This window comes from Falco punctatus (assembly GCF_963210335.1).
Source record: "Falco punctatus genome assembly, chromosome: 13".
Taxonomy (NCBI): domain Eukaryota; kingdom Metazoa; phylum Chordata; class Aves; order Falconiformes; family Falconidae; genus Falco; species Falco punctatus.
The window spans coordinates 12,643,521-12,669,285 of NC_137593.1; the positions used below are offsets into that span (position 1 = coordinate 12,643,521).

Sequence of the window (25,765 nt, forward strand, 5' to 3'; positions counted from 1 at the left end):
TCAGTCCTGGGTAGAAGAAATCCTCCTCTCTTTGGAATATTGAGATATTCTGGGTATTACTACCCTGCTTTTTTACCTTGCAGTGTAGCAGCTTTTCTGGAAAACCGTTACACTGTATAGAAGCGTGCTCACCTACATAAACATGCTTCACACTGGCTTTTGCCATGCTCCCCCCCCCGCCCCCAAGAAGTGCTGGGACACCTCTGTAGGACCCGCAGTAATTGAACGTGCTGCTGGTTTTGGCAACTCAACTTTTGGAGCTGACGAAGTTGATGCAATGGGATAGTTTCAGGTCGGGGTGCGTAGGAAAAGGGGACCTGCGCCAGCTTTTTGAAGATTGCTTTGATTTGTTGCTGGGCATAGTGAGGACTCCTGGGGTATTATCTGAGGATTAAGTGCAACATTAAACATTGGAGATGCCTTGTCAAAGAAAGGGCAGTTTATCAAAATATAATTTATAACCAACAGTTTACTACTGGCTACAGTAATTAATACAGAACATGACGGTGCCCATCATTAATGTGCTTTATTGTCTCAGCCTGCATTACTGCTGCTGGCAAGGCCAGCTTCTGAGGCTAATGAAGGACAAGGAAGAAAGAAATTTGTGCTGTTGTTAGCTGATGGTAATATTTCTTCAGGTCACACGTTGTACCGTGCATTGCATGTGATCACAAATCTCAGCCAGACATATCTGTCCAGTAAAAGCTGGCTTTCCAAATTCTTGCTTAGAGAGGCAAGAATTATTGTTTGTGCCAAGGTCACTTGGAGCTGATGACAGACTCTGTTAATGTTGGGATGGGGGAGAGGATGTGCAGGCTGGTCTGGAGGATGGGGAGAAAACTTCCCACCTCATCTGCATTGCTCCAAATCCTGCTCAGGATATCGGTGAGGGAAGGCAGTTGGTGGCCAGTGGTGATGGTTAGTGAACTTGTCCGAGGGAGGAGGAAAACAGAAGAGGCTTTTCCAATGTTTTCTAGTGGCCAAGTGCCCAGATGAAGGCAACAGCTGGTGCTGTGTTGCTGATGGGAATCTCTGTTGGCGGGGACCTTGTGGTTGGTTTGAGAGGGGTCCCAGTTCCTGATAGCCCATCTTTAGCTGCCTGAGAGCCATATGACTTCAGCAGAGGTTTTATTATCGCACTAGTTTCCAGAGAAATGTTTGGAGCCATTCCCAGCGCTGGGTTAAGCTGCAGCAGCAGCGTGAGCTTCTTTCTGGTGTGGGATCAGCCAGCTGATGGCTCTCCTAAGGTGTGTAAGTAGTTAATTTTAAAATAAACAAAGCTGTTCCTGTAATCTGTTTGCTCTATCAAGTCTGTCTTTGCCTATGTTCCAAAGGAAGATCCCACAATGTCATCAGACTTTGAGAAATGCCTGGACCTGGAGAAGCTTGGTCAGGTCTCCTGTGTGGAGAGAGCAGTGGGAAAACCAAATGCCATTGAAATTTGGCATCCTTGAGCTCCATGGCCACTGTGATCTACATTGATTTAGAAGAATGTTTTTGGTTTAGCACCCATCCTTAACTTAAACATTTGGTCAAACAGCACTTTCTGACCTATGGCTGCTCACAGTGCCAACACCGAACTGAGGTGCTTTTATAGCAGAGTGCGTTGTCATGGTAGTTTTACTGAGCCCAAATGGTTGAGAAGGTTGTTTTAGAATTGTTGCCTTGTGTTAGTCCAGAATTAGCTACTGCCATGTCCTGATGGCATTTGGGCTATCTATCTACAGGGAATCCCAAGGAGCACAGCTAGAAGGTTTCAGCAGTTCTGCTCCAGCTAGAACCCAGGAAGCAATATTTTCATGGTTCTCTCTGTGCATCTCTTCCAAACATGTCCTTTTTGGCATGTTTGATGATAAAATCAGATCAATTCACTTCATGTTAACATGAGAGGGTACATTTGCCACTTCCATTCCCGTGGCCTTGATTATAATGGTTTTTTCTTGTGTGCCCTTAGTCACCCCTGTTGCTGGCTGTAAAGGGTGGAGGGGTGTGCCTTGTGGGGGATTATATGCACCCGTCATGTCCCTTTTTAGGGACCTTGACCTCCTTACTTATCCCATAAAAGAGCCTCTCAAACACTGGCTAATCCCACCAGGGTTTATGCAGATTGGCTGAAAGCCAAGTCCTCCCTGGGTGGGTGCAAGATGCGTCGAGGAGTTTGAACATTTGTGTCCTGGCTTGCCTGAATTAATCTTAGTCGAAGCTGCGGGATGACTAAGTTATGGCAGTGTTGTGCTGTCGCTGTTAAATTAATGCCAGATTGGGCACGACGTTTTGATGACCATTAAGACTATTCGTGTGCACACTATGAGGCTGGTCGAGAGAGATGCAGAACAGGGGAATCACCGAGAAGTGGAGAGTCCTTAGCGTGTGCACTTAGTAGATTCAGGCTCCAGAGCTGACCAGATGACTCACCACAGTGTTGGAAAACTTAGCGTTGGTGATTTACTTTTGTTCTTCAGAAGTAGTTAGTATTCTGGTTGTTTTGAAATTTTTGTTGTTGGATTGATGTTTGTGTTGAAGCATCAGGTGAATTCTGCCTTTGGGACCTTCAGTATATTTGACAAGGATGCATTCCTCTGAGAGCCACAGGGACAACACAGTCAGAGATTCCGGAGTAGAGCACGTGGCCAGAAACAGCTATCTGGAAAACAAAATGTCTGGCTAAAATACCAGTGCTCTTGTCTGTTGTGGAGGGGGTCAAAATGTTATAAATGGCACAGTTTGGTTTGATGCTGGAGCCAGCAGATTACCCATCCCCAGTAGCTGCAGCATCCTTCCCATTTGGAGGGTTCTTAAGAAATCTTTGCCAGAATTAGATCCGTGCTCTGCAGTGGTTAGGTGGTGGCGGCTGTAAGTTCTAAATATTTTGAATACTTTTGAAAATACTGATAATCTAATCACAATGAATAGCACAATAGCAATGCATAAACAGTGGTTCAAACATCGCTCGCTAATCCTTACCCACTGTGTGTGGTGCCTTGGGACCATCGTCATGGATTGCAATGGAATTCTAGTTGCTTTTCCAAACACGAAATTGGTCCTTTTCCCCAAAGAAAAGCTTGTGTTTGCTGCTTCATGTGTCTGTATACAGAGACACATGCATAAGTAGACCTGGTAACACTAATGCTGTCTTCTGTGATTTCATGCTGTATTATTGTGTTGTCGGTAAGCTTTCCAGTATTTGTAAAAGGACTACACAGGGTAATAAAATCTTGTTGTTGGGAAAATTGGTCTAATTTTGAGATTGAGAGGTGTGAGAATAAAAGATGCTTTACTGTAAATTGTAGGTAGATAACAACAGAAACTCAAATATTAGAAGAAACTGGGGTATCGCACAAACCACACACTTTCACATCACTAAAACAAGAGCTGTGCTCACACAGAAACACGAACCTCTTTGCAAACCACAGAAAGTAAAAGGGAGCACTCCTGTTTCATTATTGATCTAATTGCTCTTTTCTTGATGTGAGAATAGATATGAAATGCTCTTGAATATTCCAGCATGCACAAAAAAAGACCATCACTTTTGGAAACTTTTAAAGGCGCAGCACATACTGATAAATAGCAAGGCTATGTAATTCTGAGAGTTACAGCTACTTATCTAATGTCAGCTAATTGTTCTTCTGGAACTGAATATATTGTAGCTTTTATAAGAACTTCCCACTTGGGAATGATACTAAATGAAGAGAGCCTAACCCATATTTCCATGTGACTAATCAGTTTTGGAAGATCAGTCGGTGCAATCTTTTAAGTCCTGTTTTAAGAAAAAGATCCTCTTGAGACTGGGTGTTTTAGGGAACCTCTGTGTTGGGCTCCTCCAAAGCTCCCTTCCGACCCAAATTGCTCTGTAGTTCTTTGCGGCCTTTGCCTTTATCTGTAATCTCTTTCTTTTGGTTTACAATCCCATTTAAGACCAAGTTTCCTGAGCAACCTGTAAGTTTGGGCCTGTGGGACTTGTGAAAAATGTGTGTGGTTAAAACCTTGCCGTGTTTGCGTGTGAGAACAAACATGCATACGAATGAGCTTCCTGGATCAATCTAGCAAAGGCTGGATGCGTTTCAACGATTTGGAAGTCTAGCGAGGCGTGCTTTTCTGTGGGGGAACTGTGAAGGTGAGTGTCAGTCTGCGCTCACCTCCATGTTTTACAACACTCTTCCATTTACGATCTCCACCAGCTTTGCTGCTTTGCCTGCTCCTGCCAGCAATTGCACCTCCTACTCTTCTGCCAGGCTGAGCAGATTCTGGAGTCGGGCAAGCTCTCCGTGCTGGCTGCAGGCGATGCCAGCTCCCTGCCTAAGCTCTCCCTGAGGGTGCAGGCAGAGCTGGGGGACGGGTTCTTTCTCTACTGGCTTGCTCCGGTGGCACTGGGCTCCTTCTCTCTCCCTCGGTTTCTACACCTTAATAAGCACCTGTGTCTCCAAATTTGGGACTCTCGGCTAGAACTGCAGAGTGGCTGTTTTCTTGCAGTGGGTTGTTCCTCCTGAATACCCAATGGTGAGAGAGAAACAGGATGCAACCTTTAATAAATGTTCTTGAAGCAGTTTAGTTCATTTTGAGAAGGAATTTTCACATCCTGAAGGCTCCAGCATTTCAAAATGGTCTAGAGATTTTCAGAAAAGGTCACTTTCAGCAGTAACTAATAATAAGAGGTGGAGAGGAAGAGTGACTTCTCTTGACAGCTTGTTCTTAAGACGTCTCAATGACTTGTTTGATGAATCAGTGATGAATTTTTGCCTGAACCCCTGGCAATTCACTTTACCTGTAAATCATGTTCAGCTCATTGTAACTTTCCTTTCTTGTTTATTGATTTGTTGATTATTCTCCCTTCCCCAGGAAAACCAAATTAATTAGTTCTGTTGAAACCAAGATGAGGATCAGTCTCCAACTGGCAAGAACGTGACTGCATGGCTGGAGAGAGGTCACTTCTGCAGAGAAATGGCTTGGTAGTAGTTGTCCAAATTGATGTATCACCATCCATTTTCCTTCTAAGGGCATTTTCCCTTGAATTGTCATGCAGTCCCAAGGCACTGAAGATAAACTCACACAAAACCATCCAAAAGTCAGCCTCTCAGAAATGCTAGGAACTTACTGGCTTTAGGTCTCTGATGCTGAGCCAGTAGGAGAGGAAGTTGGCTTTTGGTTTAGGCAGATCAAGCCAAACCCTGATTTGTTTGCATTTGTGCACCAAGTTTTGTTTTGTTTTGTTTTTGGAATGGCAGCTGTATGTAGAATATAATGTGGGAAAAGATTAAGTGAGCTCCTTTCAGAAAAGCTTTATCAGATATTTGCCAAAAAAAAAAAAAAAAAAAAAAGAAGTATTTTTTCATTTTTTCCTCAGAGCTCAGAAAACCATTCTTTTGAGTCAAGGTGAATTGCTGCTGTGTTTGTAGGATTAAATAGCTTTTCCGAGATGCAGTTAAATAGTCTGCAAGCTTCCAGATGCTGCCAGGAGGAGAAGTAAACATTTAGCTCTGGCAGTGTGCAGATCACTTGCACAGAGTCCCTTCCTTGAAGGACTTCTCTACTTCTTGTTTGTTGGTATTTCAGTAACGTGGGAAGGGCCTGAATTTGTATCGAGCCTCCGTTGACCGACGCTGTAATGACAGGCCGTGGCTATTGCCAGTGAGGTGACAGCATGGATCATGGGCACAGCTGGCGGATGGGAAGAGTGGAGGGACAAAGGAGAGAGGATCAAAATTGCGCTTCTGTCAGTGTTTCGGCAAAGCTGGTGATAGGCAGGACCCGTTTTCCGTAGCCGTGTTGAACAGTAATGCTTTGCTTTCTTCCAGACTGTTCCTAATAGTGGCTGGATATCACTGTGCCTGCTGGGTGGGAGCTGGGGAGAGGAGAAGGGATTTGCCCTTAACTCCGTGTGAAGATAGCAGCTGAACCAGGGGCAGGAAATCCTGAGCCCTCAGTCCTGTGGACGATAAGAAATTAATTTGTAATCCCCATGCAGGTTCAGAAGTTTTAATCCTCTATCTTTCTCACCGCTTTCTGTAACCTTTTGAACCAGAAGCTGGAGAGCACCAGCATAACACAAGTTCGATTTCCATCCTTTTTTACAGCTGGTCACTTTTAAGTACAACATCGTGTACGCCTGGTGTTCAGGCGCTCAGCCCACATAATGCCGTATCAGTCAAAATTAAACCAGCTTCTAATTTCCAGGAGAGTGGTCCAGTTCCCACTGAAGGATCATGCCTTCCTAAACTCTTGACAATTTCTGCTTGATGATGTTCTTTCCTCCATCATGAGCTATGGCGTGGTGCTGAGCTGAGTACCCAGCCAGAGATGACCGTGTTTCAGTGGCAGATGAAGTGATTCCTGCCTCTCTGAGTTTCTAAAGCACTCTGGGATCCTCTCGGATGGAAAGTATTGTTGCTTGTTTGTCTGAGCCAGTATTTTCACCATGCTTTACTTGTAACAGGAGCAATGGATGTGTTGGTTTTCATTATATCTTCAGATGAAGCTCATGTGAAATGGGCTTCTGTGTTGTTTTTTCACCAGAGGAGTGATTCATATTCAAATTCAAATGCCATATTGCTCTAAGCCAACTTTCTCCCCATGTGCTAATGGGAGGAGAGGGAGATGCAGGCGTAGACTGAGCAGGATAATTTTTCTCATACTGCATTTAGAAACCTTTCAAATGGCTTTTTAGGAAGGACTTAACTGCCTGGCTTGGGAGAATCCTGGTCTTGCATGTTTTAAGAACACAAGATGAGCCTGAATGTCATTGCTTGTCTGTTTAGGCTGCAGACCCATATGTTACCAGCAATGTTGTCCGAAAATAAGAGAATTTATGATGGCCTTTTTAGTTGTTTTGTGTTGTGTGTGTCCCCCATTGCTCATCATCTTTGTTAATGTGTTCCTGTATTTTCTCTTTATTCATAACAAAAGTTTTTAAGAGAGTTGGTTGCACTCATCTTTAGACAGTTACTCCACAGGCACTTTCTGCAACACAGCCGAGGCCACCAGCTCATGATCTCTGCTGCTGCATCATGGTTTCTTCAAAGGATCTGGTTGCCATCTGCAGAAGAGGAGAGCTGCACAGTCTAGCACATGTTTCTTACCGTGTTAGAAATGGATGCTGGCTAGTCCAGCCCAAACTTGCTCAGGAAGCTTTATCACAGGTACTCTGAAAATAGAGAGAATGGATGCTGAGATTCCAGCTGGAGGTTTGCATGTATTCAGAGCTGTATTGCTCTGTTACCTGCAGCTCCGGGTGGATGTCGCTGTAGATCTGGTGGAGCCTTCTGCCTGTCCCACTAACAGTCAGACTGAGATAACAGTGTATTTCATGGACATCTGTAAAATACAGGTGAGTATCCTCACCTTAATTAAAGAGAGCTTAACTAACTGAGCCTGCTCAAGAGGAGATTTGCCATGTGCTAAACCTGCAGCTCAGCTCAGTCTGTTTGCTACCTTCGTCCTTCCAAGCTGGACTTGGCTGTGTGAAACAATCCTTCACCACTTGTCCTTTTCATTCCCACAGACTTTGTGAAACTGATTGAATATCCCTAAGGTGCCCTGAGCTTTTCACATAAATGTGATACATGAAGAGACATTGACACTTTCTAGGGTAGCACCTGAGGAGCCTTGGAGGATCTGTTGACTTTAATGGAATATTGGTGGCCATGTCCTTTGCGTTGCTTTAACAGTTCGGTTACACCAACAGGCTGAGGGCGTTGCGATGACCGAAAATGTTCTGCAAGATTGCTGGCATAAAATTGGAATTTACGTGAAAGTTTTTCCGAAGAGGAAGAAAGGAAAGAGTTAGCTGAATGTAGGCTTATTCACCACTGGAGAGCTGGTGAGACAAATGTCAGACCTCGGTTACACGTCACCTAAATACTTTCTGACTTAAGAGCATCTGCGCTGGAATCACTTGCAATTAGCATGGGCTTGGCAGAAACTGGCACTTCTGCTGTTTGCATAGAAACTGTTTGCGTAGTCCAGTTGTGCCATGGGGAAGGCTGCTCTTAGCAAGTAGCGCAAGTGGAGTCTTGAGGTGGTGTCTGTGCAGCGACTGCTCTTACAGCAGCTGATGTCCTTGATGGCACAGTCACAACTCTACAAGTGAGAGCATGGCTGTCTGTCTCCTGTACCCAGTCTCTCTCACCCAAACGTTAACCTATTTATCATCATAGCCACATGTTTTTTAGGCAGCTGTTGGTGTCTGGGAGCTTTTAACTGCATTGCTTGTGAGAATCTAAGCCTGTACGTGGGCTAGGGACACGTGACCATTGCTGTGCTCTTCGTAGTCATCTTGGATGAGGCAGTTTCCAGTAGAGTTGACTGTAATCAGGCTAATGCAGAGTGCAACCTGTTGTAGGCTCAAACAACCTGTCTGGGATCAACTGACCAATTGATACAATAAATTACATCTAAGAGTTTGTTAAATTAGAGTAAATGATGAAGACCAGAGGGCACCTGCTGGCCCTATAAACTGTGCTGCTGCTCGGAGGTTGGGCAAGGTGTCTCCTGCCTGCCTGATGGAGCCTGGGAGCTTGTGAGTGGGTGGCGTGGGAACTGGGGACAATTGAGGATTCATACAGGGATGCAGAGTTGCTCCTTGGGGCAGAAAAATAAATGTATGATTCTTGGCCCTAGAATGAAGAAAGCAAGACGCTGTGGACTTGTTGCAACCTGTGCAGTCTGAATGTTTTGTTCTTGTCAGATGCTGCTGTCACATAAGTAATTTTATTGCCAAAGGCAGGGAATGAACTAGTGAAGTGGGAGAGGGCTCGTTATTGAAAGGGCTACGTGTTGTGAAAATCAGTGCACCAAATGTACATTTCTTCACTTTCTGCTCTTGTAGAGTTTGTTTATCTGTATGATTTGCAGGTGGGAGAAGGGATGGTGGTGCGGGAGGTACATCTGTCTCGTCCGGGAGAAAGCGCGTGTTCAGCTGAGAAGGCATTATGCATACAATGCCTGAAATTAGCCCTTAAAATAGCACACTCCACATCTTAATAATGTATTGAATATACCTGGATAAGAAACAGTCTGATTGAAGTATTGAGCTTATTGTAGTGGATCTGCTGTGACTCATCAGGAAATTGAAAGTCTTGAGACAAAACTCACTCCCCTTCAGCCTTTTTGGAAGAGGCAGGAGTTAGTCTTAGACGGGAAGTAATTAATTGTTCTGTGATTGCCATAAAAATAGGTACCAAACAACAAGCTCATGCTGAAGTGTTTACATCCAGAGCCCTGTCTTGTGAGGCTAGCTATCAAGAGTCTCCATCAGACAGAGACGGTGAAAAAGAAAGTTCTCTGGAATGAGCAGCACTTCCACCTACGTGTGTTTAAGTGAGACAGGATCGAGGTGAGCTGGTAGGCTGCATGCTGTAATAAGCCATTTACTAGGATAATGGCTGCAGGCTACAAATGCTGTTTCTACTTAGTCTGTCTATTCAATGCAAACAGTGAAAAAAAGAAAAAAGAAACCCCCCTCTACCTCAGTAAAGTCTATAATACTCTTAATCCCCAGTGTACTCTATGAATATTAACTCAGCCAATGTTGCAACACCCCACGGAGGCAGATGACATGTATGCGCAGCCTTCTGCATCCACCTGAGAAACTGAAGCAGTGGGAAGGACTTTAATTTAGGCTTCTGGTTTTAGACTGGGGCAAAATCCCGGGCAACAGCCAGGCTTGACCGTGAGCAGGATGGAGCCATCCTGTGATCCTTGGCAGGAATGTGGGAATTCTGACTTTCAGAGACGAATCCCATACATTTAGGGTTTCCTTTGGAGAGATTTGCTGTCTGCTGTTGCAGGCAGCGCTGCCCTGCACATTGGAGTCACAGTGGGTGCATTGGCACAGCTGGCAGAGATGGGTTGTGAGGGGATGAACGTGTGCAGGAATATTTCTCAAATTTACTGAGTAGCTATAGTCTTTATATGTCTGTCTGACTGCGGAATATTGCTTGGAAATCCAGATGTTGGGAAAAGAAGCAAAAGAAGATGATCAAATACCTGTTTAAAAAAAACCCAGCGCCCAAGGAAAAGGAGCTTGATGGCTTTGTGTTTGTCTGCAGTGAAGTCATGGCAACAGAGCACTCATTTAGTAAAATTAACTGGTTTTCTATCTTACAAAAAAAAAAAAAAATCAAATGAAAATGATGCAAGGGAACATCCTTTTATCTCAACCAAATGAGTCCATTTGTGCCAAAGCAAAGCAGTCATCCTGGAGAGTTTGCTCCGGAGAGCACGTACTTTATTAGAACAGAATGTAATAGTTTTCCAAAAGCTGTAACAAGAGCCTGATGCCCTAGGTGAGAACTTTGAGTAACAGGAAAACCAAAGTTAGGTTCCTGCACCTGTATGATGTTAGAATATGCACTTTGGAGCATGATTTTAAGCTTTCAGTTGTTTGGGATTTCAGCTCAGTTAAGCTCTGGACACAGCTTTCAGAAGGGCTGTAATCTCTTCAGAGTTTCTTCTTGGGTAACGCTTAGTCTCAAAATTGTTTAGGCATCCAGGGACAAAATGCTGATGCTGCTTTGCTTTGGGTACACCCAAGTACTTGTGGAAAACCAGTTGCCTTTAAGTCCCTTTGACTTTAATTAGGACATAGGCTTCTTTGCGCCCAAGACTCCATTTTAGCTCCTAACCTTAATAGTATTTGAAATAATTCACGCACAAACCCTGGAAATAACATTTCTGTGCTACTTCTGTTTCGATGTTTGCTGTCTATCTGTGTGCACAGACCACTCTGTGAAGCAGCACGTGAGGGTGAACCACACGCTGAGTGCATTGGTAGGCACGAAAGATCATTTTACATCATTGGGGTTCTCATACTTGGAATTCAGAAATTGTTCATCTGGGTGATGAGTGGGGGCAGGCTGCAGGGAAAATATCGTGAACTCAAATGTGTTGCTTGAGGTGCCTGGAAAGTGCTGCTTCTCTTAAGTAGTGTTTTCCAACCAGATCGAATTTTACTTTGTGGCTCTCCTGGAGATGGTTGTAGGCAACGCCGTATGGTTTCCATGAGAGCGTCTGACCGCAGAGATACAGAGCTTTTATCTCTACAAAGGGGTGAAACAGTTTGGGGGAGATTTTTAAGGATGATTTGGCTTTGATGTGGTTTCTGTCAAAAATGTTGGGAAAGCTTCAAACTAATTGGAAACATGACCATTCCTTGACATCAGTCCTTACCAGCTGAATGTGAGTTGTTTTCCATTGCTTCCTATACCTAGAGGAAACTTGTGCCTTTCTCCTGCAACTTAAACTCTGGCTTAATGAAAGAAAAGAAAGAACTGGGTGTAGGTGGATGGGTTTTGGATAGTGAAGGAAAGCCGCAATCACTTTATATACAGGTAGATATCTTGGATATTGCGGTGGTGGTCTTCCATGTAAAAAGCCAGTGTTTGAGGTTTTTTTTTTTGAAAGAACCTCTTTCAGGAGGGAGCTCATGTGAATAGTGGGGCTCTTCGTGCTGCCGAACCGTGCTCGTCAGACAGGGTCCAGAGGCTGGCTGGGGTTGCGTTGCATGATGTTTGCCAGCTCAGCCTCAGGCTGGTGTATTTGCAGTGGCATCTGGCTGTTCCCTTCCACTTGTTTTCTTCTCCAAGGCTGGATGCAGTCCTCACTTTAGCTGTTAACAATACGAGAGCAGAAGGTCCGGGCTGTAGCAGCCTCCTGCCAGAGCGGTGCCCACGGGCTTGGATGTGGCTACCGGGAGGGAGAAGAGCAGGCGGGTGAGGATGGTAGTGCAGATCCAAGGTGGTTGCAATTGAGATTTTGTCAGAGGTTTTTTAAAGAGTAACAACTCGTATCTCAGGCTTCTTTGGGTGAGGGATGAGATCCCCAAACAGGAGTGCTCCCAAGTTACGCAGCCCCAGCCCCGCGGGTTGTCCCAGTACGCAGGGGCGAGTAAGTGTGGTGGAGAAGCCTGAGTGACTGCTGCCAAATGACTGGGAAGATGCAGCCCACGATATCTGTTGTGTCTGAGATCTCTGTAAAGTCTCTCGCATCCTTCCTCAAGTTTAGTTTTCCAGTGGAGGCTGTCGCAGTAATGAGAATGTCTCCCATCTGCTCCTCACATGGCTTGGCACATTTAGCTAGAATATATATATATTTATTGTGGGGTTAGCCAGTGGTAACCATGACAATTAGACTTACCACACAGCATTTTTTTCCCTCCTCGAGTCAGTTTGAAATGCTGACAATTAAATAGATACAGTACACTTTAGAGATCCATCAGTCTCTTTGTTGTCTTGACAACCAGAGTATATTTAGAAATGTAACAAGTACATGGAGTTCAATTGCACTTTTGCTAAAACATAGTTTTGTAGCTTGAGAATTTAATCTGTTGTTTGTAGATCCAGGTGCTTATTTGAGCTGTGCCTGACTTTCCCTCTGGTCTCTCTGGGAAGCTCCTACATCGCAGTGGGGAGACTTGGCTGGTGCAAAGATGGTCCTTGTCAGGCAGGGAGCAAACCTGCCTACTGCTTGTTGGAGAAGTTGTGCGTGGCAGGGGCTTGGGCGAGGGGCTGGCAGCCTCTGCCTGCTCGGGTACTGGCTGGCTGCTACCCCTGGTGCTTGTGGTGCCCTGCACACCTGGGTACCTGTGGTTTGGCTATTGACATGCAGCGCAAGAGGAACATGTGTGATCGTTGTCCCATATCTGCTGTTCCTGCAGGTCCAGCTTCGCAAACAGTGCTGGGGAGCAGGAAGCAGTGTGAATTACGATGGAGTGCACCTTGGGGGGCATAAATGTCCCTGTTTGTCACCACCTCATGCACACGCTGATGGTGGCTGTGTCTTGTGTGGCTGTGCTGCTCTCTGCCCCTTTCCCTTTTGAGCCAGCCAAGAGCTGTGGTTTGTGCAAGCACCTGTGTGAGTGTCACAGCTGTACCTGTAAGTGTGGTGATGTGCCAGTCCAGAAGAGCAGCTGGGATGCGTGGCTCCCATCTGCTGTCATCCTGCAGCCTGGTGGCTGTGAGACGTGGGCTGGCACCGCTGTGTCCTCATTACACTCTCAGCACAGGAGCCGGCAATGCTTCTGCCTTGCTTAGCACACTGGCTTGCAAAGCTGTTTCTGAAGCGAGAGACACCAAACACAAGGATCTCAGAGTATTTCCCTGGCTTGAGTGATAAATGAATGAAAGGAGAATCAGACGAAGGAATAGCTCAAGCATTCCTCACCACTCATCCATCTGGCTGACCCAGGTTGTGACACTGGTTGGGGCCGCCCCTTTGGAAGGCTCACAGGTCGAGGAGCTGCTGAAAAGGGCTTCTTTGTGGTGAGGTGTTGGTGACCCTTCGTAATCAGCCCCTGAACCCCATGGCAGAACCTGGGATGCTTGTGAATTTTCTGCAAAATGTCAAGCAAGACTCTTCCACCTCTCCCTGTCTGAGTCTTGCCTTATAATTGATGCTTGGCAATATAATTTGGGCAGGACAACTGAAATAACCAAATGGAGACTCTCCTTCATCTACAAAGCTGTGGCAACGCAACAATCTGAATAGGAGCTCAGTTACAGCGGATGGGGTGGCCTTTTGCCTAAGGGAACCAGTTCATTTGGTGAAATGGTTTAAAGGAGACAACTGTGGGTCCATGGTACAGATGTAGTGATGGTCAGTAGCATCCACCCTTGGGCAGAGAGCTGTAAAATTAATCAATAGCATTGCACTGCTGAGGAGCATGGTCAGCACAAGCTCGTCATTAGCATGCTGTATTACAGGGGTTGAGGAAGGATCGATGGAGAGGAGCCTGACCTGAGATGAACTGTTATGGCCAGGGACGGCCAACGAAGTGCACCTGTGTTTCTTGGGGTGCACGTTGTCTTGTATGTCCACTATACCTGAAATATGATTTAGTAAGGCTCAAAAGGAGGAGAGGATTTATTTTTTTTCTAGCATGATTTTGCTTGACTCGTCCCTGTGTTTCTTTTTAGTTTCTTATCTGTCAAATAACTGGTGATTTTTCAGTGTGTGTGCACAGCTCAGTTTCATTTTTCTGTTTTCTTTGCTCCTTCCATTTTACCAATTTTCCAATGAAAATCCAATAACATAGTTGTATCTCCACGTCAGCTTTGTTTGTAAACTGTTAACATGCCTTTTTCAAGTGTTTAATAGCTGCTGGGGTTTATTCTTAAAATACAACCACCAAAACTCAACAATGCTAATGAGTCTTCAAGAGTGCTTTAAACAAGAAATCCCAATCAATCTGACAAAGATAATGGTCTTCTGTTAGAAGATATTTAGCTGGAGGTTGGATGAGCTGTAATGTTTATGGGTCTGTAGATCCATAACCAGACAAAATCAGAATAACTCCTTTGATTTTGGTGGAGCTGTATCTGTTTATTACAACTGAGGCTTAGGCAGCACTTTAGATGCAAATTGCAACCTCTCTGAAGTTATGTGGGATTTTGATTTAATTCCTGGAAGCAGTAATGTCAGCAGAGAAGTGAAAAGCTGGGACCCACATACCCCGAAGTCTGTAACTTTGGGTTTCTCTCTTTCCCTTGCTGTCAAGATCAGATTCCCTTGATTTGGACTAGTAATTAAAATGCAGCTTCTGTTAAGCATCTCCCAAAGGCAGGCAAGAGAGTAGAAGTGCAGTCTACGCAGATTATATACACACATACTTTGTAGAAAATGCCAGTTGTTATTTTGCTCTTTCTGACTGCTCATGGTTGGGCTGTTGACCTGGAGCTTGGGCTTTCCAGCTCCAAAAATGCAAAGGCACTGCTGCTGAATTGTCGGGCTGTGATGCAGAGAGTGCTGCGATCTCCTTTCCCCCAAAGTACTTGTGTCCATGCGGCAGCCAGCAGACACGGACCACCACTCATCACCCCCACTCTGTGTGGCATAAGTGATTCACCATGCATTCATTTCTGGTCACATAAGGGGCATTCGTTTAAAGCAGGCTTGAGGCATAGGTTAGTGTTAGCTATTTGAAGTCTTAAGTCTGAAAGCAACATCAAACAGGGGAGCAGAAAATGTATCATGCACAGAAAAATCTCTGGGATTTGTTTCACCCTTTAAAAAACAACAATAATAATAAATTCCAAACTGTTTGCCTGTGCTGTCTTCTCTGTGGTCAGAACACCTGTCTGCTTCTTTGGTGTTACTTGATACGGGCTTACAGTGCTTGCAAAAATGTTAACATGAATTTTTTGTCATAGCAAATATGAAAGGAATATCCAGCGTCTGTGTGGGCAGGTCCTCAGCGAATTTCTCTTTTCTTCTTGTGCTTTGCTGTGGATCTGAAGCAACTGCTGCATTTCTCCTCTCCTGTGCTCCCCTTCTTCCACCACAGACCAGGAGGGTGAAGCTGCTGCCCTGCCAAACCTGGTTCTCCTGAGCAAAGACAATTGATGGTGGGATGAGTGGGTTTCAGCCTGTTTTCATTAAAACAATAATGTGTGTGACTGGCTAGATGTCTCTCCTCCATCTCTGTAACAATTTTTAACTCCTTGGCTAATCTCAGCCATGTTTGTTAAGAAGTAATTAGACTTCAGGAAAATAGGGGTGAGGATGCAGTTAGGAGGAGCTGGGGGTGACCTGGGGCAGCCAGGAGCATGGTGGGTTGGGAGAGCTGGGGCAGGTGGGGAGTGGGTTGGAACTTTCACTAGTCGTCGCTAGTATTTTTCAGACTTATTTCTTCTTTAGGACTGAGATGAAAGGAAACAGAGAACATCAGAGTAGGCTCAAGTATCAATAAGCTGGAAGTATGAAAGGCTGCTGGTTGGAAGCAGCTTGTGGTCACTCACAAAACCTCTGTTTTCTTTTTAACTGGGTGTCTTGGGAGGTGCTCCGAAGGAGACCAGGGCTGGAGGTGGAGGTAGGGTTTGGGCTGTCCCACCCTGCCACTTGTTCAGCACACAATTGCTGTGTGTGTAATGCCTCTCATCTCGGCTTTGGTTCCTCTTGCTGCTCGCATGGCAAAGCCAACGCTGTGGGGTGACTCACCATCGGCTTGAGCAGCGGAGAAGGCTCGGGAAGCAGAGGCCTTTTAAGCATGAGAGGCAGAAGGGTTTCTGGTCAGGCTTTGAAGGAGACTTTGTAACCTACAGCCCTGACGTCAGTGCCTTTCACCAGCTCTACAGTAATTTAAAATGAGTAGCTTCTCTCCCAAATAAACCTCAGTTTCTCTGACGCTTCTCAGATGTAATCTATCCTGCCAACATGTGAAAAACCATTACATGGGTCAAAACAGGGACAGACCGACGCGCAAGTTGTATCAAGAGGGGAAAAAAAGCTGTGGTCTGCTCCACACAGGAGGGCAGCTGGCATTACGAGCCCTTTTGGGGCTGTTTTCTTGGCGAGGAGTTACGGCAAGGTGTTACAGCCGGCTTGATTTACCTTCTGCTTTTATGAGCAGAACATTGATTCTGACCTTTCTGTTTGCACCTGCAGAGGTCCCTTGGAAGAGCCTGTCCATACATCTGTCTGGGTGCTTGACGGGGCTGCCTTGCCTCCAGGCGAGGAATGGATCAGGTCCTGAGGCTTTTGCTGACTACTGAGTTTAGAGAGAGTGAGAAGACCCTGGGACCATGTTCGGTCATTCAGCAAATGATGGGCATTTCTCCAGAGCCTGGGGTGGTGGGAGACCAGGCTAACTCAGGAGGCTCAAGGTGGTTTTACTATTTCTGGGTCCTGGTCTGGAAACAGCAAATGTGTAGGGCCGCCTGGGAATGGGAGAGTTTAATGGAATATGAATATAATATAATGAGTGTTTCATGCAGTCTGACATACCCATGGAAATCATCAAGCTTGTAGTCTTTTGTTTCCTGTGCTGTAGTCTCAGGCTTTTAAACTCTCGACTCTTCTACAGGGAAGATCCTGTTATTGCAGATTGAATCGTATTGACTAATACTGAGGTTGTCTTTAGAAGAGATGCTCTATTTAGGCTGGGCAGGAGGCATTCTGGTGAGTGAAGGACTGAAGACTTCATCTTCCAAAGTGATTTAGGTATGCATAAATACAAATATAAATATACAAATATAAATAAGGTCCTGTGGACCTTATTGTTTCGACTTGCTTTTCAATGAGACTTTCCTGCTTGCAGACCTGAACTCGCATCCCCATCCCCAGGCTTTCTGCAGCCTGGATGTGTTCCCAGCTGATGATGGAGAGATGACTGTATTGCTACCTTTAATCTAACTGTGCTTGAGTGGACAAAAGCAGAGAAGTGTATAAGCCTATTAAGAATAACCTGAGTAGAAATTCATGTGAGGAGCAAATGAATTAATCAGAATTGCCAGTTCCATGAAATTACTGGAGATGTTTAGCTGTGACTTCAGGATCACCCTGATAAACTACCCCAAACTCTTGTAGGAATCACTTGCCAGATAATGTGTAGGACATGAACTGTGCTTTGTGCCTGTCCCATGATACGATGATAGGATTGCAGCAAGGGTAAGATTGCAAAACAGGAGCTGTGTCAGAGCAGTAGGTCTGTCCTCAAGCCTCTCTGTCGTGCCATCCCAGGAGGCAAAAGAGGTGCTAGAGGTGCTACAAAGTCATGGCAACTGGGGGAAGAAAGCAGCGAGCAGCCCCGTTGAGAAGCGGATCGTGAATGAACAGGTATAGCTGGTAGCTGGTCTGCAACTGCTCGGTGTCCGTGAGGTTCTCCAGGAGATGTGCCTTAGGAGGGTGCGGTGGCTCTGGGCAGTCTCCGCTGTGGTGATGGTTCCCTGAGCTCCGTGGCAGCACCAGAAGGGCACACGTGGGGTGTGCACTGGGGGCTGCGTTAGGAGCCACTGTGGGTCCAGGGCAGCCCATTGTCACGTGGAAAGGGCTGTGTTGGGTTTTGTTCTTCCACTACGCTGGTGGTTTTGACTAGTGGAGCTACTTGATATTACCTGGCTTGAGAAGTGCAAGATGTTTGTATGGCATGCCAAAATCAGGAGTGGCACTGCTTTACCCTGTCGTGTGTGTAACTGCCCTTTCTTTCTGCCCTTCTGATACACATCGCACATCCCTCTGTTCTTCCTTTACCCTCTTCTTGGGTTTACTTTTTTGTAGGTTTTTTTTGCGTAGCTGCTGTTGTTGTGTAAATTATAGCTAGCTTGAGATGCGATTTCAGCATCCTGTTTACTGGAAACCATTGGGGACATTTATTAATGTTGAAAGACAAAGACAGACCAGGGATTAATAAGTAGAGGATAGGAGATTAATAACAAAGAGAGTAGAATTTAGTTCAAGGCCTGGTCTTCCCAGTTGCTGGGTTATGGAAGATTAATGGCAGCTCTTCCGTTAATCTCACTCTTTCTGTGGCAGCTTTCCTAGCTAAGTCAAATAAACTGTCCCAGTGGGTTGCTGTAAATATGAAATCTAGGAAGAAGCCCTTCCTTATAGACTATTAACTAAATGAGACAGTGTTACTTTTGCTTTCTATTCAAGTGGTGAAGTCAGGTGTTCAGGTGCTTACAACTGTTCTCAGGACAAAAACATATCATAAAATGTATCTTGCCAAGCAAGCTGTCTGCGACAAATTGGTTATTTACTCTGTGTCCTGTGCAAGAGATTGATTTATCTTTTCCTGACTGGGTTTTCAGCTTTGTTTCTGTGGAAAATTGGGCTTTTGACCTGTTGCACCTGGCCTCTCATTAGGTCTTATGTGAGATTAAATCACCGTAAGAAAATGCTAACTTTGCAAAGAGCGTTCCTGGTTAAATTTTCAGAACTGTAGAACATGAGACTGCATCACAGAAATTCTTTGTTCTGGTAGAAGGGTGCATGTTGTTCTGGGTGTTCTATATAGAAGGTCAGTCTCAGACTCCTACCTTAAGGCTGAAACTGCCAAGTCAAGCACTGCAGTAGTCATTTGGCATCTGCTATCGTGTGTTTTTCATGGTCTTCACAAAGATGATCCGAAGCTCTTCATGCATGGGGTTATAGCAGTATGCAGGTATGTGTATGGCCGTTTTGGGAAGAGAGCAGCTGTATTCCTGTAACATGAGTGTGATGAAGGCAAGGCTAACATCAGAACTTCACACAGCAATAGCTGAATTTCTTTTCCAGGGAAGAAGGGCTTCAGTGTTCCTGTAACAAAGTTCTTCCCCTCTCATCTGCTCCTGCATGCAGTGTGCTTGGCTTTTCAGAAGTAGATTTGCCCATATTATGGTTCTCTCTTTAATTTTTCTTGTGTAAAGAACACACGCTAATCTTTCTCCAGAGAAATTTTTCACACTGCTCTCTTTGAACGTTGGCCCTGGGTCTGCTGCATTTCTTAGTGAGTCTCTAACTAAATAGCTACGGTTCCCACACGCACCAGCCTTGACACATGTGTACTTGTACACCCACATGCCTGCTCCCTGTTGAACCAGGCAGTCTGCCTGCTCCCCTTGCACGCTCGCTGCTTTGGGATTTGCATTAGCCAGGCAGCACACATGGCTGGGAAGTCCTACACATGAGAAGGGGCTTTACACTTGCAGTATATATAATTTGCATCGTATGAGCTGTCCTGTGAATCAGAAAGGCTGTAACCTCTTTATCGCACTGCCCTCCCCGCCCCCCTCCCAGGCTCATTTAACAGGCTTCTCCAGGAGCCTGGATTCATGTGGGCTGCACTGTCCGCAGTGAGGACCCGAGCTAGCCCTGAGCACGGAGCCGAACATCCAACAGTGAATTACTGTCTGGTATGCCACTGGCTGCCAGATCTTTGATAGCTTGTTTTTAATGAAGATTCCTCCTGTAATTCCTAGAATATCTGGCAGTGCAAAAAATGAGCTGTGTGTGTATTTTGCTGTGGGCTGAATTTTTCTCCTGCTCTTCACAGTTCCCTCCGTGAAAGGAGACGAAAGGGAGGGGAAACAGCTGACTGCTTTTTTTTTGTTGTTGTTTTTCTACTTGACTTCTGTGAAATATGTGGCGATCAATTGCTCGCAACTAACAAAATGTTTTTGTTTCTCTTTGCAAAAGCATATGGGAACTTCAGGAAAAGCATATGGATGTTTTTAGGAAAACATATTGGTGAATGGACAAATTATAGTGGTGCCAATATGTTTTGGATGTCTGGCTAGACCACTACTACTACCACACTTGCTGGCAGGCAAACACATCTACAAGATTTTTCAGTGTGTGAGTGGTGTGTAGCTGCTCCTGGGGAAACACAGGCTGTGCTGGATCCGACCCCTGTTAAAACAGTATTGTGATCCGTCTTCGGTGTGCATGACTGCCTCACCATGTCCCAGACTAGGCTCTGGGCTTGTGTTTATGGCAGCATATCCATTCTCTCAGTAGACTGAGCCCAGAGCTCCACTTGCAGCTGGCTGCAAGTAACGATAATGGTAACCATTTTTCTTTCTAAAGCCCTTGACTGCAATCCTAATAACACCTGAGCATCTTGCAAACAGGCTAGGCAGCCTCTGGTTTTCCTCTGCTGCTCTGTCAAAGTCTTTCTGTGTTAGCTGGAGCTATTATTTTTAATTTCTCTATCATACAAGCTGCTTTTGAGGAAATGCAAAACATTTGCTTTATTGCTTCTGGGCCCCATCCTGTTTGCCCGTATGCCAGTGATCCAGGGACAAGGATCTACGAGCTGGGAGGAACTTGGCAGGGAGTGGCAAGGGGATCAAGTGGTCTTGGTTGGTGGGTCAGTTCTGGTGGCTCACAGCTTCCCTGCAGTTTGAATCGCCCTGCTGTGGACCCCTGTGCAAGGAGAAGTCCTGGATAGCTCCATCTGAGCAGCCCCACCTGCTCGCCCTGGCAGCGAGGAACTGCTGTCTGCCCTGCCTCTGCCTGTGATGGGCTTGGCTGTGCTGGGTGGCAGGGGTTGGTAGCAGCTCTCTGCCCAGGTTTGGGTTTCAGCAGGTCTTAGAGGACTGGCTGAGGTCTCCTTGCACAGGGGTCCTCAAGAGCTCACAGTCTAAATAGACAAAACAGAGCTGCCGGGAAGGATGTAATGGTTTCTGCGTGTTGTGGGGAGGGAAAGATGGGCAATAACTGAACACAGGGGTGGTTTCATGAGCAGGTTCAACCAGTCTTGAGTTTGTACCATTGCTGGAAGAGGTGGTCCTGCTGTCCGTGTGCCCCCAGTCCTCGTTTCTGCCCATATAGTCTTATTTATCCTTTATAAATGTGAGTGGTGAGACAGAGGAGGGGGCAAAACATGTGGCTAAAGACTGAGGGGATAAACAAGATGCACACTTGGGCAGTCATTTGGGTATCATGTTGTTTATCTTTGTTATGAACCTGCACTCTCCGATATTCTGAGTGGTAATTCAGCACCTTTTAGTGTTCTTCCTCTTATGCCAACTTCAGGATGATTTGCTAGTGAGTAATTTTACATTATTTAATGTAGCCACTTTCCTTATAGCTCTTTTGTTCCGCGAGACAATTCCCTATTTTATTATGCAAACAGTACGTTAAGATCCTTGTGGGCCTGAGTTCCCAGCAGTGCTTGAGATGATGGCAGAGAAGTAGGTTATTTCAGAAATAATGATTCTCTCCTCTAGAAGCTTTCTTGGAGTTCTGCTGTAACTGCTTTTGATGATATCCATTGTTCTGGTTTTGGCTGCAATAGTGTTAATTTTCTTCACAGTAGCTAGTATGGGGCTATGTTTTGGATTTGTGCTGAAAAGTGTTGATAATTTGGGGATGATTTAGTTACTGCCCAGCAGCGCTTACACAGCGCCAAGGGCTTCTTGTGCCTCTCACACCACCCCACTGCCAGCGAGTGGGCTGGGGGTGCACCGGGAGCTGGGAGGGGACACAGCCGGGACAGCTGACCCCAGCTGACCAAAGGGATATTCCATACCATATGTCACCATGCTCGGCATATAAAGCTGGGGGAAGAAGAAGGAAGAGGGTATGTTCGGAGTGATGGAGTTTGTCTTCCCAAGTCGCTGTTACATATGATGGAGCCCAGCATTCCTGGAGATGGCTGAACACCTGCCTGCCCACTGGAAGTGGTGAATGAATTCCTTGCTTTGCTTGCGTGTGTGACTTTTGCTTTACCTATTAAACTGTCTTTATCTCAACTCATGAGTTTTCTCACTTTTACTCTTCTGATTCTCTCCCCCATCCCGCTGTGGGGGAGGGAGCAAGCGGTTGTGTGGGGCTTAGTTGCCAGCTGGGGTTAAACGATGACATACGTGCTTTTTAAAAAAAATAAAAAAATCCAGTACTTCCTAAATGTTATAGAGCTCAAAAATTACACTGTGTGCCTTGTCACAATATTTAATACAGAGTGCTATTTACAGTAATGAATCAAAATGTCAGTTTTTAAAATATGAACTGTCAGAGTGTTCCTACTTTGCAGAAAACTTTGATATGACAGTTTGTTAATCATATGACTATTACATCAAATGTGTCTCAGAGTACTTTTGCTCAAAAAAGTCTTTTCATATTCCTTCCCCCTTCCTTTTCACTGTTAATTCTGGTAAAGCTGTTTGACTGAATGCATTTTGATAGAGGTCAGAAGAATCCAGAGCTGAATGCTTTTGCATATGGACAGGTGGGGTGTGTCAGTGCCTGCGTTCATGCTGAATGTGGTCACCTAGTCTTAGGTACAGCCTGGTGGATCACCTTTGCCTTGTGTCCCCAGTGTTTGCCCCAAGCCTGCTGTGTGCTGGGGCTCAGGCAGCGGGGCTGCTGGCGGTGAGCCCAGACTGAGCAATGCTGATGCCCCCAGGTAGAACTGTGCATTTTGGGGCAGCTGGGGTAAATCTGTCTCTTGGGTAATAAAAAGCTGGCTTGTACAGTAACATTTCTAATCCCTATAGCTTTAGCATGAAGGGACAAGTAAAATAAAGAACTTGAGGCTGCCTATCCATCCTCAGTGAGCTGAAGGAGTGGTTGCAGGGCAGGGTTGGTGTTGCTCCTAGAGGAGGAGGAGGAGGTAGGGGACTGGAGATGCCAAGGTCCCCTCCCCAGGGGCTTTGATTACTCTGGACCCAGGTCAAGGAGTGCGTTTGTGCCCTGAACACCCCTCTGTGAATTTAGACCAGGATACTTCCCTTTTTCTGTTCATTTGTTTGCTTATCTGCAAAATGGGAGTAATTAATTGATACTGGTTAACTTACAAGTCTCCTTAAAGCCGATTACTCAAACAACTGCACTTCATAATGAAGAGCTTATGTAGATAACTGTGCTTTAGAAAACATCCCCTGGAAAGGGAGGGTCTGTTATGCTAATACGGAGGTTGGAGGCCAGACAGGAGTCTCTGGTGTAGCAGAGCCATGTACCTCTGCCAATGACATCTCTGTGCCACATTGCCTGGGGCTTCAGATGGATTCCCATTGCTTATTAAAACTCGCAGTTACCATTGCATAGGTCTTGCAAGTGCAATATTTCTGATTCAGAGTTCCCAGCACAGCTAAGGGAATGGGAGTCTAAAAGGGCAAAATCTGTGTATCAGCAGTCCAGAAAAGATGAGTGTGGGCAGCGCAAGACAGAATCATAAAATCGGAGAAAGGTTTGGGTTGGAAGGGAACTTTAAAGAGTATCTAGTCCAACCCCCCTGCCATGGGCAGGGACATCTTCCACTAGACCAGGTGGCTCAAAGTCGCATCTGACCTGACCTTGAACCGACCTAGAGCTGAATGATGGTTAGGGTTGAGTGTTATGGGTAAGAATCAGGGGGAGGGCCAACAAGATGGATATCCTGGTGGGAGTCTGTTATAGACCACCCAGCCAGGTTGAAAAGACAGATGAAACACTCTGCAAGCAGCTGGGAGAAGTCTCCAGATTGCTAGCCCTTGTTCTTGTGGGGGACTTCAACTTACCAGATGTCCGCTGGAAATACAACACAGCAGAGAGGAAACAGCCTAGGAAGTTCCTGGAGCATGTGGAAAAGAACTTCCTGAAACAACTGGTGAGTGAGCCAACCAGGAGAGATGCTCCACTGGACCTGCTGTTTACAGCAGAAGGAATGGTGGGTGATGTGGTGGTCAGAAAGCATCTTGGGCACAGTGATCATGTGGTATTAGAGCTTTCGGTTCTTGGAGAAGTAAGGAAGGGGGCTCAGCAGAACTATTGCTTTGGACTTCTAGAGGGCCAGCTTTGGCCTGTTTAAAAGCCTGGTTGACAAAGTCCCTTGGGAGATAGTTCTGAAGGGCCAAGGGGTCCAGGAAGGCTGGACGTTCTTCAGGAAGGTAGTCCTAAAGGCACGGGAGCAGGCTGTGCCCGTGTGCTGAAAGACGAGCCATCAGGGGAGAAGACCAGCCTGGCTGAAAAGAGGGCTTGGGCTTGAACTCAGAAAAAAGGAGAGTCTACCACCTTTGGAAGAAGAGGTGGGTAACTCAGGAGGACTGTAAGGATGTTGTGAAGTTAGACAGGGTGAAGATTAGAGAGGTGAAAGCCCAGACAGAACTCAGGCTGGCTAGTGCCGTAAAAGATAATAAAAAAATGTTTTTACAAATACTTTAGAAACAAAAGGATATGACTAATCTTCATCCTTTATTGGGTGTGGAGAACATTGCCACAAGGGATGAGGAGAAGGCTGAGGTACTTAATGGCTTGTACCTGAAACAGTGTAGCCAGCAGAACCGGGCCAGTGGCCATCCCCATGCACTGGGCACTGGTGAGGCTGCACCTTGAACCCTGGGTTCAGTTTTGGGCCCCTCACTGCAAGAGGGATGGCAGAGGTCCTGGAGTGTGTTCAGAGACGGGCAACGGAGCTGGTGAAGGGTCTGGAGAGCAAGTCTTACAAGGAGCAGCTGAGGGAACTGGGGATTTTTAGCCTGGAGAAAAGAGGAGACTCATGGGGGACCTTATCGCTCTCTACAGCCACTTGGAAGGAGGGTGTAGGCAGGTGGGGGTCGGTCTCTTCTTCCAGATAACAAGCAACAGGATGAGAGAAAACGGCCTCGAGTTGCACCAGGGGAGGTTTAGATTGGATATGAGGAAAAACTCTTCACTGAAAGGGTGGTCAGGCACTGGAAGAGGCTGTCCAGGGAGGTGGTGTTAAACACCATCCCTGGAGGTGTTTAAAAAATGTGTCATCCTGCTGAGGGGCACGGTTTAGTGGTGGACTTGGCAGTGTTGGGGTAATGGTTGGACTTGATGATCTCAAAGGTCTTTTCCAACCCAAATGATTCTATGATTCTGTGATTTCCCATGATGGGGCATCCACAGCTTCTTTGGGCAACCTGTTACGGTGTCTCATTGTAAAAAAATTTCTTCTTTAGGTCAAATCAGATGGTCTTCTTGATTGTGTGTTTCTTGGGGCCTGACTGACTTGGCATTTCAGCTGGGCATGTCTATTAAATAACAGCCTCAACTCTTTCACTGACGTTATTCAAGAGATAATAAAAATGTGTTTTCAGGGGTGTAATCACATATTTAAGTGCGCTTTTGAGTAGCACATTAGCCAGCTCTCATGTATGGAAGATGCAGGTAAGGGTGCCGAACACGTCTGAAGTGTGGTACACTGAGGCCCGCTGGATCTCACTGTTGGAAGGAGACTTGGGACGGTGGAGGCATTGCTGTAGCATCTCTCACAGGAATATCCTGCTCATAGAGGAGGTGAGGAAAAAACCAGAAAGGAAAGGCAGGGGGGAGGGAGGTGGCTGTTGGTTGAGGTGACGATGGTGTGAGAGGCTGTGCTGGTGGTGGTGCCTGGCGTGGACCACCAGGAAGCCTGAGACAAACAGTCTGGGGAAGCTGGTCCTGGAAAGGCTCTCACACAAAGCACAGCCGGTGGCAGAGGGGCTGCTGGCAGCGAGGGCCACTGGCAAGGCCAATGTGAAGGTGTTGCTTTTCAAACCGTGTCTTTGTCACCTCCACTGAATGGGTGCTGCTGCTTGCTGCATTCCCTCATCCCGTTGAGGAAAATTGATTATTATTCAATTTTCATTTT

General features: G+C 45.9%; 1 protein-coding gene across 17 annotated transcripts in view; it reads left to right on the plus strand.

Moving 5' to 3' along the window:
- Positions 1–25,765, plus strand: part of LPP (LIM domain containing preferred translocation partner in lipoma) — a 371,893-nt gene that overhangs the window by 117,269 nt on the left and 228,859 nt on the right. For 3 of the 17 annotated variants that reach the window (XM_080409294.1, XM_080409295.1, XM_080409289.1), the window contains one exon: positions 16,375–16,439. The exons of 13 other annotated variants lie outside the window; for them this stretch is intronic. The gene's annotated coding sequence lies outside the window, so the exon portion shown is untranslated. Of the gene's footprint in view, positions 1–110; positions 4,947–16,374; positions 16,440–25,765 lie in introns of those variants that run through there. One more of the 17 variants, XM_080409292.1, reaches the window with a different exon arrangement.